General features: G+C 33.1%; 1 long non-coding RNA gene and 1 pseudogene across 1 annotated transcript in view; both read right to left on the reverse strand.

The window, feature by feature from the left end:
- Nucleotides 1-13,925, reverse strand: part of LOC132437342 (uncharacterized) — a 207,290-nt gene that overhangs the window by 39,906 nt on the left and 153,459 nt on the right. The window lies entirely within an intron of this gene.
- LOC132437438 (U2 spliceosomal RNA) lies at nt 3,496-3,670 on the reverse strand (annotated as a pseudogene).

A 13,925-nucleotide genomic window follows, 5' to 3' on the forward strand; every position in this document is an offset into this window, starting at 1 on the left:
TAATATTTCTTAATTTTTTAAATTGGCACAACTGTTATAAAATAGCAGCATAGTTACAGTAGTTGAAAATATGAAGTTAAAAGGTATGGTATAGACATGAAACATAGTAGTTATAGTTTTTGTTTAATTCTTGGACTCATAACACATATGATTCGAAAAACTTGAAGATCACATAATACAATGTATGCTCCATTCTCCTTAGATATGTTTTTCTATTTTTTTCATCTTTGTGCATTGAATGCCACATAAATTTTGACACATTCTAAACAGACCAAAAAACTACTTGCTGTCATGATGAGTAGTTTGCTACCAAAGTTAGAGTATTCATTTAGGCATTAAATCAGTCATCCCTAAATGAATTGGAAATTCAATTACAGTGAAAAGAACAGGTTTGGTGACCCTTTCTGTGATTACATCTTGCATATAAATGTATCTAAATCATAAATGACTATCATTTTCCTAAACAAGTGGCTGTACTAGGCAACTGACTGCCCACTTACTTAAGTTAAACTAGTACCATGTAAGCATTTTCATAAAATATATAAATGGAATGAAATCTCTAATTTAAAATATAAATAAAATCAGTGGAACTTCATGCTTTTTAATATGTATGAACCACATGACCATGAATCAGGTTGAACAAGAACTTACAAATATAAATGTATAACTTGCAGGAAGTATATAAAATTACACAAGGATTCTTATAGAGGCATTAAAATAATGTACCACATTGTGCTACTTAAGAGGTTTCTGAAAATGTCAATAAAATGTGGCCTGTAAAAGAAGGAAAATTTAGAAATTTAGCTAATCACCATCATTGTCAAAAAGTTAAATGTGTTGGCTTATGAAAATTTATATATGTAAATTTTATTTATATATATAAATATTTATATATATACACATTACTATTGGGGTAACATTAAGAAATAGCATTATTTTTGCTCTGTGGGGTAGAACTCAAGATATACTCACATTAGGAGATTCATAAGTAAAATTTGAGAAGAATGAATCTAAAAATATGCTTCTATATTAAATGTGGCCTAGTTAAGAATACGCAAAGTTCACTGCTATCTGAGAACAGTTTTAGAGCACGTGAGGGAAACTGGATAAAATTTGATAGTTGAAATAAAGCTTATAGGAAAAAAAATTTTAAATTATTATTTGGCATTCTACAGCTATTTCAGGCCACTATTTTAAAATTATGTCCACCCAGAGAAAACGAAATAGTTAGCAGCCAGCATCCGGAAGACTAATCAAATCTGGCTTTCCTTGCATGTTTCTGTCCTGTGGACACAGCTCTTATCCTCTAACACACAACTCCTTGTGCAAAAACAAACTTATCATTACAAGTTCAGTATTCTATTCCAAGAATCTTTCTAGATTTAGTTCCTGCCTGTTATGGAAAAGCAAAACTGGATTGTTTAACATTTTTTAATGCACTGCAGTTTTTATATAAGAATGTTTAATCTGTTAAAATAAATATTTATTTTAAATGTTGGCACTTAATAGTCCATTGATTATAGGTATCTATAATCCTCAATATCACAGCCTCTATTATTCTATAAACATCACTTTCTTAACTCTTTTTGAATCTCAAAAATTACCAAGGGAAAAATAGCTTAAAAGCACATAGGATATTCTGAAAAACGAAAGTAAAAAAAATAGGGCAATTTAATAGTAAACTCTAGGGCTTCCCTGGTGGCACAGTGGTTAAGAGTCCGCCTGCCGATGCAGGGGACACTGGTTCGTGCCCCGGCCTGGGAAGATCCCACATGCCACGGGAAAAAAAAAAAAAAGTAAACTATAATTGGAAACCATTTACATTGTAACTGTTTGAAATATAAGCTTTTTGAGGGTAGGACTGTGTCCTTTAAGTGACAGTATATATTTGTATTTATATGAAACAAAAAGAATAGTAATTTTAATATGTTGCTTTGCTTATATATATATATATATATATATATATATGAAATATAAGTTTGTATCTGCTTATTTATTGTGAATGTTGGTTTTAGAACCAATATATTTCTGTGTCAGGTAAGCACAGATGACACACTCCGGTCTGTTTCCCATCCCCATGGGCCTTATGATGGCTTTCTGCATGCCACATAATGGTCTCTCTGAAATTCAGGCTTGAATATCATCCAACTTTTTAAAGTTACATGTAGACAAGACTAAATTATTACTCATAGGGTCTCCTCAACATCAATCTTTATATTTCTTTTTAGTTCTTCCCTCTGGCATCTAGTATATCCTCCTCAATGTCTTAGGGCTCATAACACTGAACTGATTTTAGTCTGTGCTTTGTTTTTGAGGTCCATATTAATCAGGTTGCACAGTCATCTTATTATCATCCTAGGAGCCTTTCTAGAGTATATCTTACTGAGTCTCCCAGGGACAGAAAAACCCTCAGATGTGCTTCCGTTATTTCTTGCTAGGATTACTACAATTCATTATATTCTGGCCTACCTGTCTCCTCTACTCTTAGTTGCTTACAGCTAGTACAAACTCTGGCAATGTCTAAAAGCATACAAAACCTAGAATATCTGATCATATTACTTAAGCAAAGAGGAAACTCTGCTTGCCCCTAGGAAAGCTGTGGATTGTATTTAAGCCTTTATTACCTACAAACATGACAGCTTGCTGAACTATATAGTTAAGTAACTTGTTCTCAGTAATTGCTATTTTTCTTTAGGAAAAGTGCCAAGCATTGAAAGTATTTATTTCCAAAAGCAAGTTTATCTCACAGAAAGCATAACAGTTATGATCCTGAAAGGCTGAATAATTAACATTTGATAAACTGATTCCCATTTTTTGTGAACTTTGGAGGAGGACTTATTATATAGAAGAATCTTGTTAAAAATCATATATTATTTTGTAATGCAAATAATCAATCTTATGTTTATTTGTACTATAAACTTAAATGTTAGTAGTAGGGTATTAGGTTTAAAAGGCAAGGAACACCTGCAGTGATGCTGTAAAAAGAATAACAAACTCTATTTCAGTCTGGATTCTGAACTGTGAGTAAGTCCTCCTGGAAAGATAGCAATGCAGGAGCAGATTTACAGTGTTGTCCCTCATCCAGCCACTCACAGAAATTGACCAAAATGAACAATAAAATATACCTGCCTTTTATTTCAGATGTGATTAATTTGTATATTTACATTTCTTCATTCTGGGCTATGTTTCACTTTCTTTCATCCATCATGCTGTTTCAGTGTAGAAAGATCATCAACAGAAATATCCTCCTTATGAAACTGAAGAACTTACTTCATCTTCTATGTCAAAGCTGACTTGTAAGGTTCTTGAATATGGCAAGATGAATCTTTCGCCACATCAAATCCATAGAAGGTGTAAATAATGAAAAGGCAAAAGACATGCTACACTCTCTCCATGTCCATATTCCTTACCTATTTCTTATGTTTATCAGCCCTACTGAAGGCATTTTCTATGGTGGACTTCCAATTTTATATTAATATAAGAATGTTGTTTCGCAAAATTGTAATTGGTCTGTCAAAAACACTTGCCAGGTAATAAACCTGAAAAATGGCAATATCTCCCAGGATCTCTACTTTCTTTAGAAATTGGAATACTAAAGGAAGGCAAAAAGCAAGTGCATATCCTTACTAATATACTACACTTGATCTTAGCCAAAAGGCTGCGAAGGGATTATCCTTACTAATATTCACAACAGATGGTGGGTGGTGAGAAACAATGGTGGGGTAAGAAGAATCTTGAAACTAAAATTGTCCTTGAGATAAAAGACATTGAGCTCCTTTTGAAAATCAATGATGATATATTATCTAAAAACATCATTATTCAATTTTTGGAGTTGACTAAGCAATGGGTATGCAGCAAACTTTTGAAGACCAATCCCTTAATAAAACTGTATTTATCAAAATAAAAGTAAAATCTTCTGTAGGAGTAATAATCAGCACAGTGTCCTAAAGTAATGGAAATTTTATCCTTTGTAGCCTTAAATCCAGGATCATCCTCTCCTCTTATGAATAGCCTCCTTCTTCAATTACTTCCTTTATAATATCCAGAAAAGTAATAGTTGCAACAGTAAAAGCAGAGACAGCAACTTCCTTCACCATAAACCTTTTTCCCCTATGAGTTTCTCCATCTTCCACACCATCTTTGATTGGCAGCAAAGTTGTTATATTTCCAATTTTCAGTTGATCATCAAGGCTTTTGTCCCACTCTACATGAATTAAAAACATACCTGATAAGACGTTTTGAGACTTCGACCTGAAAAGAGACTTCCTGAATATAAGAATTGAGCAGTTTTCTTTTCCCAAGATATCAGGAAGCACTAGGAATCCTTATGTTGCAATTAAACTTACAATATCCATTCACTCATTTATTCATTTGTTAATAAAGTACTATTTGTTAAGTAATATAAGAATACCTACAAGATAACCTAAGTACTTATTTAAAGTGCTATCAGGAGAAGGTTCAAGATGGCGGCATAGGAAAATCCTGAACTCACCTCCTCCCCCAAACACAATAAATCTATAATTACATATAAAATAATTCCTTCAAAAAGGGACCTGAAAACTGGATGAAGAGTGCCTCCAAAACAAAGATCAAGACAGGCAGGAGAGGCAGAGACATGGTATCACCAAGGGGAAAAAAAAAAACACCCCAGCAGCAGTGATCCACAATTGGGAAGGGTTACAAAGGTATGGATCTTCTCCCTGCGGAGCGAGGAATTTGAGCTCCACATCAGGTACCCCAACCCCTAAGTCTTGCACAGGAGAGATGTGCCCCTAAAACCTGGCATTGTAAACCAAACCGACAGGGAATATGCCCAGAAAAACTATAGAACTGCAGGGAATGGAAAACCCGCTCTTAAAAATCTAGTGCATAGACTCACTCAACCTGAAAACCAGCACAAAAACACCAGATTGAATAGGGCATAGACCGTAGGTGAAGGGTACACACTAACCTTAAAGCAACTACCAGAGAGGGAAGAATCAGTTGGGATGCTCCCCAAGGACTAAGACACTGGCAGGCACAATTTTTGCACTTTCAGGCTACCTTGCCAATGCCAGTGCTGGTGGGTGCCATTCTGGAATTCTCCTTCTAACCCCGCTTCCAATGGGCACACCTGATGAGAGTTACACCCATCCCTCAGCTTTGCCCAGGCCTCACAGCTGGCCAGGGCATGCCACATCAACAAGCATGGCCCTCCCACAACAGGAAGGCATATGCAGCCTACAATGGGGACACCCCTTGAGTACCTGGCTCTGGTGGCCAGGTGGGATTGTGCTTCTGAGTCCCACAGGACATCTCCTACATAAGGCCACTCTTTCATGACTGGGAGAGGTAGCTGATTTACCTAATACATAGAAACAAACACAGACATTTAGGCAAAATAAGGAAGCAGAGGTATATGTTCCAAATGAAAGAACAAGACAAAACCCCAGAAAAAGAACTACAGGAAATGGAGATAAGCAGTCTACCTAATAAAGAGCTCAAAGTAATGGTCATAAAGATGTTCCCTAAACTCAAGAGAAGAATAGATGAACAAAATGAGAACTTCAACAAAGAGATGGAAAAAAAGAAAGTACAAAACAGAAGTCATAATTTACTAGAGGTCTTGTAGCAGACAGGATGAGGTAGAACAATGAATCAGTGAGGTGGAAGAAAAAGCAATGAAACTCACCCAGACAGAACGGCATAATTTAAAAAGAATTTAAAAAATTGAAGATACCTTAAGGGAGCTTTTGGACATCAAGTGGAATAACATTCTCATTATACCTTCTTCCCAGAAGGTGAAGAGAGAGATAAAGGGCCAGAAAAACTACTGGAAGAAATAGTGGCTAAAAACTTCTCTAATCTGGGGAAGGGAACAGACATCCAGGTCCAGGAAGCCCCAAATTATTCCAAATAAGATGAATCCAAAGAGACACACACCAAGCCACATTATAATTAAAATGGTAATGGCAAGGATAAAGAGAGAATCCTAAAAGTACAAAGAGAAAAACAACTTGTTATATTCAAGGGAAAGCCCATAAGGGTCACCAGCAGATTTTTCAGAAGTGAGTGGCAAGACATATTCAAAGTGCTGAAAGAAAAAAACTTCCAAACAAGAATTCTCTACTTAGCAAGGTTATCATTCAGGAGAGATTAAGAGTTTTCTAGATAAGCAAAAACTAAAGGAGTTTACCACCACTAAACCAGACCTAAAAGAAATGTTAAAGGAACTTCTTTAAGCTGAAAAGAAATGAACTAATAATAAGAAAACATACAAAAGTAAAAATCTCATTAGGAAAGGTAAATATATAATAAAGATAGAATGGATCAACCACTTGTAAAGCAAGCATGAAGGTTAAAAGACAAAAGTAGTAAAATTAACTTAAATTACAATAATTAGTTAAGGGATGCATATAATAAAAAGATGTAAAGTGTGTCATCAACAGTATAAAATACAGGGGGGAAATAAAAAGATAAAAGTTTTGTGATGTGTTCCAATTTAAGTTGCTACCAACTTAAAAGAGACTGCTATTTATATAGAATATTATATGTTAACCTCAGTAACTATCAGGAAAAACCTTAATTACCCAAAGTAAAATGAGAATGGAATCTAAATATAACACTAAAGAAAACCACCAAAACACGAGGGAAGAGTGAAAGAGAAGAAAGAAAAAGAGAAGAACTACAAAGACAGCCAGGAAACAGATATATGCATCCTTATATTCATAGCAGCATTATTTACAATAGCCAATATATAGAAATGACCTAAATGTTCAAAATGGATGAATGAATAAAGAAGAGGTGATATATATATATATAGTGGACTATTACTCAGCCATAAAAAGAATGAAATATTGCCATTTTCAATGTCATGGATAGACCTCGAGGGTATTATGTTAAGTGAAATAAGTCAGACATAGAAAGACAAATACAATATGATTTAGCTCACATGTGAAATCTAAACAAACAACATAAGACAAAAACAAACTCACAGACACAGAGAAGATTGGTTAGTTTTTATCAGAGGGGAAGAGGATTGGGGGTGGATGGGAAAATGGATATAGGGGGTCAATTGAATGGTGATGGATGGTAACTAGACTTGTGGTGGTGATTACTTTGTGGTGTATACAGATGCCTAATGATGATGTTGTACAATTGATACTTCTATATTTTAAAAAAAAGTGCCTTCAAAGTAGGATCACCAAAAATATGAGAAAAATTCTAATGTTTACTAAGTTATTCACTCAAAAAAGTCATCATGATAAAGATCAGCTTATACGTCAAACTTGTTTTTCAGTTTCATACATATTTTAAACTTAATGTTTGTTGGAGAAGGGCTCTACAATCTTATCAATGCTTAGGGCCTCTAGAGTCTTTATCTAGACATGCAGATGCCACACAAGGAGCTGAGTTAATGCTATGAATCAGATAGGTGAGGTCCCTGTCATGAAAAAAAAAAAGATTACAGATTGTGATAAATAGCAGCAGATAGTAATGGAGGATGAGGAACTTGCCTTAGATTCAGTGGTTATGAAGGCATCTCTGAGAACATGACTTTCAAATTGATAACTAAAGGATGATAATAAACTTGCCTTTCAAAAATATGGGGCAATAGCAATCCAGCAGTTGTAGGAGCCAGGTGAAAGTCCAGTGAATGAAAGGGGCTTGAAATAAAAAAGAAAACAGAACAATATAATCAAGCATACAGACTGATTGTGGAAAGGGTCAAGATGAGTTTGGAAAGGAAGGCAGAAGAACAAATGAAGACTCATGAATTAAATAAAGCTGTGATAAGTAGTTCCAATGTCATTGCACTAGAAATGGAAAATATTAAAGGAATTTAGTAGGAAAGTCAAAGTGACATGATCTATGTTCTTAAGAAATTCTTCTGGCTGCTGAGTGTAGATTTGAGAAGTAATACAGATGAGGATCCTCAATCTCTGATTTGAAAAACTGAGTGGATGATTGTTTCTTAAGAAACAATGAAACTCCTGAGATTGGGAGGCTAAAGGAGGAAGATAAATGAAATAGGTAACAAAACACAAAACATTTTTTTGGATATATCAAGTTTGAGATTTTTATGAGACATTAAAGAAGACATATCAAGTAGGCAGTTTGGATCTAGAAGTCTTGGAACTTAAAGATGTCAGAGCTTAAAATATAAACTTGGGTGCCCACAGCATATACAATGTATTTAAAACCAAAGGTTTACAGGAGATCGTCTAGGAAGTGGGTAGAGACAAAGAGGAGAAAAAGGATCCAGGACAATCTCAGGTACTCCATTATGTACCAGCAAAGACAAGACACTGATTACCAAGATAGAAGAGGCAGAAGAAATGAAGTTAAATGAGGTGAGGTTTCAAGAATAAAGAAGTGGCCAAATGTTGCTCTATGCTTAAAGAAAATAAGAGGTAAGAACTGTCTGTTAGACTCGGCTAATGGACCACGGCAGTCACTGGTATTAGAGAGAAGAGCAGTTATAGTGTCATAGTTAAGGTGGAAATCAGAAGTGGGGATGGTGTTAGATAATGAATTGTGGATGAGAAAGTAAAGATAGCTACAATTCCTCACATTGTAGCTCTGTTATTTCAGAGCAAGATACATGTAAATGAAACTACAAACTAAATAGGAAGGTCACATTACTGCAAAATATTAAATAATGGCATAAAGTGGGGGGTACCTATTTTATACACCTAGGCTACCCAGTCCTACACGGTACTCTAGGTTGATTTTTAAGGATTACAAAATGCAAGAGTGCAAAAAGAACTTAATTTATTTGATATATTTTTCAGATAATCGTTCTTCATTCTGCTGCCCATTTATGGATGAGTAAACAAACAAACAAAAAGTACCTATAAGTTATTTATGTGAAAAAACTATTTGAAACAGAAAGAAGAAAATATAGTGTGACATTTAAGATGAAGAATATATTAACCAATAATATAAAATTTTACATAATAAGCACTGAACACAGAAAAATAAAAATATGGGCTCCATATTTTAAGAAGAGAAAAGAAGAGAAAACAGACTGAATAAAAACGGAGAGAGCTAAGGAAATATTTTAAGGAGAGAAATTATGTCATAAAAATGTTAAAATTATTAGAAATAGTCAAATGAAGAATCAACCAAATTGAAAAGTGAACCTAAGATGTGGAGAACAAGCTTGAGAAAAGCACAGGAAAATATAAATTGACAAAATCAGTCACAAAGGAAAGTATACAGTTAAACCCAACAAATACTGAATTTGGATTTCTGAAGAAGAGAATGAAATAGAAAATACGTTCAACTGCATAACAAGTGCAAGGCTGTTTTATAAGTATGGGGTCTTCTAATTATGCAACAGTGCTTTCACCTTTCTTTCCAAAAATTTGTTTGTAGCTTCAGGTGAGAAGAGAATATTAAAATGTGGTTGGATATAATTAGGTAACAAGAACAGGCTGTACTTTTATAGTTCAAGAAAGGGTTATTTGAAAAGCAGTTGATTTCTCCCTCTTTTTCAGTTTTTTTTAATGAAATGTTAAAATTAATCAAAATTTAAAATTTAAATATAATTAAGCCAGTAACTACCATGTTGTATCCTGTCTTTATTGCTGGATTAATATTAACTATTGCTAATATCTAAATCTAAGATGATATGGTCTAAAATTGGAAGTGCTAATAGACTTTTGTTATTGAGAATGTTATGGAGGAAGTAAATAGTAGACCTATGTATTTGGATAGTAACTGAAGATGACAAACTACATTCAACCTTCAGAGAACCACTGCAATTCTCTTTCACCAGAAATAATGGCTTAGAGGGGAAAAAAAGCAAAAACAAATATAAAATATAATAACACAAATTTCTCCTCTTTAGACAGGCAAAGGCTGCTAATAAATCATGTCTGTTTTAAATGAAAAAAAATTTTTTAGAAACTATGAATCATCAAAATTGACTCAAGAAAAAGTAAATAAACCAATAACAATGGAAGAAATTAAGAAAGTTGTCAACCATATCTCAGAAATTTTTTGGCAAATATTGTTATAATTCCTCTAAATCTAAGAAGCAAAACTTTCTAATTACTGTGAAGTTTATATGCCTCTAATATTAAAGCCTTATAAAAATAAGTAATGGTATAGAAATTTATTTTTTTAATTATAGAGTCCAAGTTCTTAAATAATATAATAGCATATAAAATCAAATCATATATTAAAATATAATCCAAAATAAATTAAAAAATAATTCCAGCAATTCAAGGACTGTTCATCATTCCTCAATAGGTCAGATTGTAAAACCATACAATCATCTCAAAAGAGGTCTAAAATGCATTAGTTAAAATTCAAGATCCATCCTAGACTTTTTTAGAAAAAAATGAATGTTATTTAAAAAGCAATAAGAATCAGCATTATGCTGAATTCATAATAACCAGAAATAAGAAAAAAATTACACCTTCATACATTTTACACAAAGCTATCAAAGCAACTCAACATGAACATAAAAACAACAGAATATACAAGTACTGAAAATAAGGTCAAATGATTATCATTAGCAAATAAGAGTTTTGCTATCTAAAAAAAATAAGAGGGCTTCCCTGGTGGCTCAGTGGTTGAGTCCGCCTGCCGATGCAGGGGACACGGATTCGTGCCCCAGTCCGGGAAGATCCCACATGCTGCGGAGCGGCTGGGCCCGTGAGCCATGGCCGCTAAGCCTGCGCGTCCGGAGCCTGTGCTCCGCAAGGGGAGAGGCCACAACAGTGAGAGGCCCGCGTACCGCAAAAAAAAAAAAAAAAAAAAAAAAAAAGAAAGGGAAAAAACTTAAAGAATAAGTTCTTTATGATGATAAACTAATATTTCAAAAGACAATGATTTTCTTATATACCAGTCAACGTTAATTATAAAATGTAATATGAAAATAATAACCCTCCTTGGACACAAATATATAAAAATATTAAATTCCTCAAAAGAAATTTAATAAGAAGTGTATAGAAATAACATAAATTTAACTTAGAGACTTAAAATATTATGGATACAGATATAAAGTTCTGTTTTTAAAGAGTCAGTATTACAAACTTTCCAAATTAGAAATTCCAGTCAAAATTCCAATAGATTTTTTGTAATGAAACTTGAAAAAAATGTTCCTAGTGTTTTAAGAAAAATAGATAAGGAAGGACTGAAAAAAACTATTTTCTGTATTGTGTATTAAAATATACAGTTGGCCCTCTCTATCTGCAGGTTCCAACCACTGATCAAAATATTCGAAAAACAAATTCTAGGAAGTTCCAAAAAGCAAAACTTGAGTTTGCCGTGCACTGGTAACTATTTACATAGGAGTTACATTGTATTTACAACTATTTACATAGTATTTACATTGTATTAGGTATTATAAGTAATCAAGAGATGATTTAAAATATACGGGGAGAGTGTGTAGGCTATATGCAAATACTACATAATTTTATATAAAGGAATGAGCATCTCTGAAGTTTGGTATCCAGGGGGGTCCCTAACCAATTCTCCACAGATACTGAGGGACTACTGTACATAAATATAATAATTTAATATGGTGATGTTTATGAAGAAATAAATACTGAGATAGAATAGAAAACAAAATTTAATCAAATAAAATTAGAAGAACACTTTACATTAAAAATGTGATACTTAAAATTATAGTAAATTGATAAATTTTCAGAAACTAGACTATAATTTAGGAAAAACTGTAAATTCAATTTACTTTTGTTTAACAATTTAAATATAGGCTTTAATATAGTATTTTAACCACAAAGATTCCACTTTTAGGAATGTATTTTAAGAATCAAAATACATTATAGGGACTTCTCTGGTGGCGCAGTGGTTGGGAGTCCGCCTGCCGATGCAGGGGACATGGGTTCGTGCCCCGTGTCCAGGAAGATCCCACATGCTGCGGAGCGGCTGGGCCCGTGAGCCATGGCCGCTAAGCCTGCGCGTCCGGAGCCTGTGCTCCACAACGGGAGAGGCCACAGCAGTGAGAGGCCCATGTACCGTCAAAAATATATATATATATATATATATATATTATAAGTTAAACATATATTTATTTCAGTGTTAATGGAAATGTAATTAAAAAGAAATGTAAGAAAATGGAATTAAAATACATGTATTGATTAAAATACATTCTTGCACATGAAATATTAGATAGCAGTTAAGTTACCTTGTAGAACAACACTTATACAGTGCAACATTAAATGAAAAAGTCAGGTTAAAAAGAAGACATGATTTTATTTTTCTAACTGGAGTGCTTGAATGATAGTCTTTATTTATTTTAATGATACATTAGATTCTGTATAATTAGCAACTATTTATGAAGAAGCAATAATTACATACTTTTATTTTTAAAAAAGCATTCCAACCAGGGTTAACCACTTACACCACATGTGATCTTGGGCAAATCAATTAACCTCATAGAGTCTCAGTTTCTTCAACTAATAATTAAAAAAAAAAAAATGGCTGTACTGCTTGTCTGTTATATGTAATAATATTTGTGTAATACATATTGTGTTTTGAGGATTAATTAGTAGAAAATATCCTCCTATTTAATTCTATTAAGAAATATCTGATGTGAAAAATAAGAACATTAAAAATGGGGGATATGGAATATAGCAAATATTTTATAATCACTGTAAATTAAAAAATTGTGAACCACTGTTGTACACCTGAAATTTATATAATGTTGTAAATCAACTATACTTCAATAAAATAAAATAAAATGGTAAAAAAAATAAAAATAAAATATGGGGATATATAATCTGAAAGTGATTTTTCTATGTTAACTAGACTATTGTAAATTTTGGAAAAGTGGCCTGTATTAAGGTAAATAGAAGTGTGGGGGTGTTCATAAAAGCTTTATGGACTTTTCTGAGTTACTTCAAGACAAACTGCAAAATTCTTTTTATAAAAAATCTAAATAAACCTAATATCATTCAACATTAATATTAAAATCCAGACAAGGCATACAACTGAATTCAGGTGGATGGGGCTGTTAGGAAGATAAATATATAGCTTTAAGCTTTATCAACTTCAAAAAGTTGAAAATCCTAGTATTAGAAAATCAAGTAATGATAAATTTACACACTTACATAAGAAAAGTTTGGTCTTAAAGTCACTTTCATAATGAGACCATTTCATAAACCTTTCCTGTGGATTTCATATCTATAAGATATACATACCTTCATCTGTGACATACATGTTAGAAAATAAATTGTTTAAGAAAGTGGTTTGTTTTTTAATTGCTTTTATGATGAACTGTGAATGTACGGAAAGTCACAAAGATTCCTTGATGGAACCAAAGTTTTTGAGGGTTGGCACAGATTGAGGATGAGAAGGAGTAAAGCAGTGGTCAATCTTACCCAAGAAGACATCATGGTTACTCTTAAAAGGCATTTTAAATACTAACATTTGTACTGACATTATCTGCTTATAGTTTCAATTCCTACAGAATTTTTTTCTAAATTATTTTATATCAGCTTTAAAAAAGTGCGTATCTATAAGGTCAGTAAATTTTGATGAATAAGAATAAGAACTTTGCATCTGAGAGATCCTAGCTTTCCCTCACTGAGATAGCTGGCAATTTCTCTAAACACTAGGTTCCTCATTTGTAAGATGGGTAACATAAGAGACTTGTTACATATGGTTGTTTGTAGAATTAAATAAGATGATACTTGTTGAGCCAAAACTAAGCCTGGCACAGAAGAAACAGCAGTACTTGTTAAATATTTTTAGCAATATCAATATCAGTAATACTTATGTGACCTCCTTTGGTTCTATAACTGTTTCTGAAAAAGCGTGGTATAGTTTGGAAATAAATATTCTCTGTGTGTGAATCTTGTCAATAATTTAAATGTGAACTCTATAAGGAAAAGCCACTGTATTGATTAGTAGTTCTTCTTATTTCAGGGCTATTTTAAGTATCACTTTAAACTTTGGTAGTAAAAGCT

The sequence above is a fragment of the Delphinus delphis genome, chromosome 14 (assembly GCF_949987515.2).
Source record: "Delphinus delphis chromosome 14, mDelDel1.2, whole genome shotgun sequence".
Classification (NCBI taxonomy): Eukaryota; Metazoa; Chordata; class Mammalia; order Artiodactyla; family Delphinidae; genus Delphinus; species Delphinus delphis.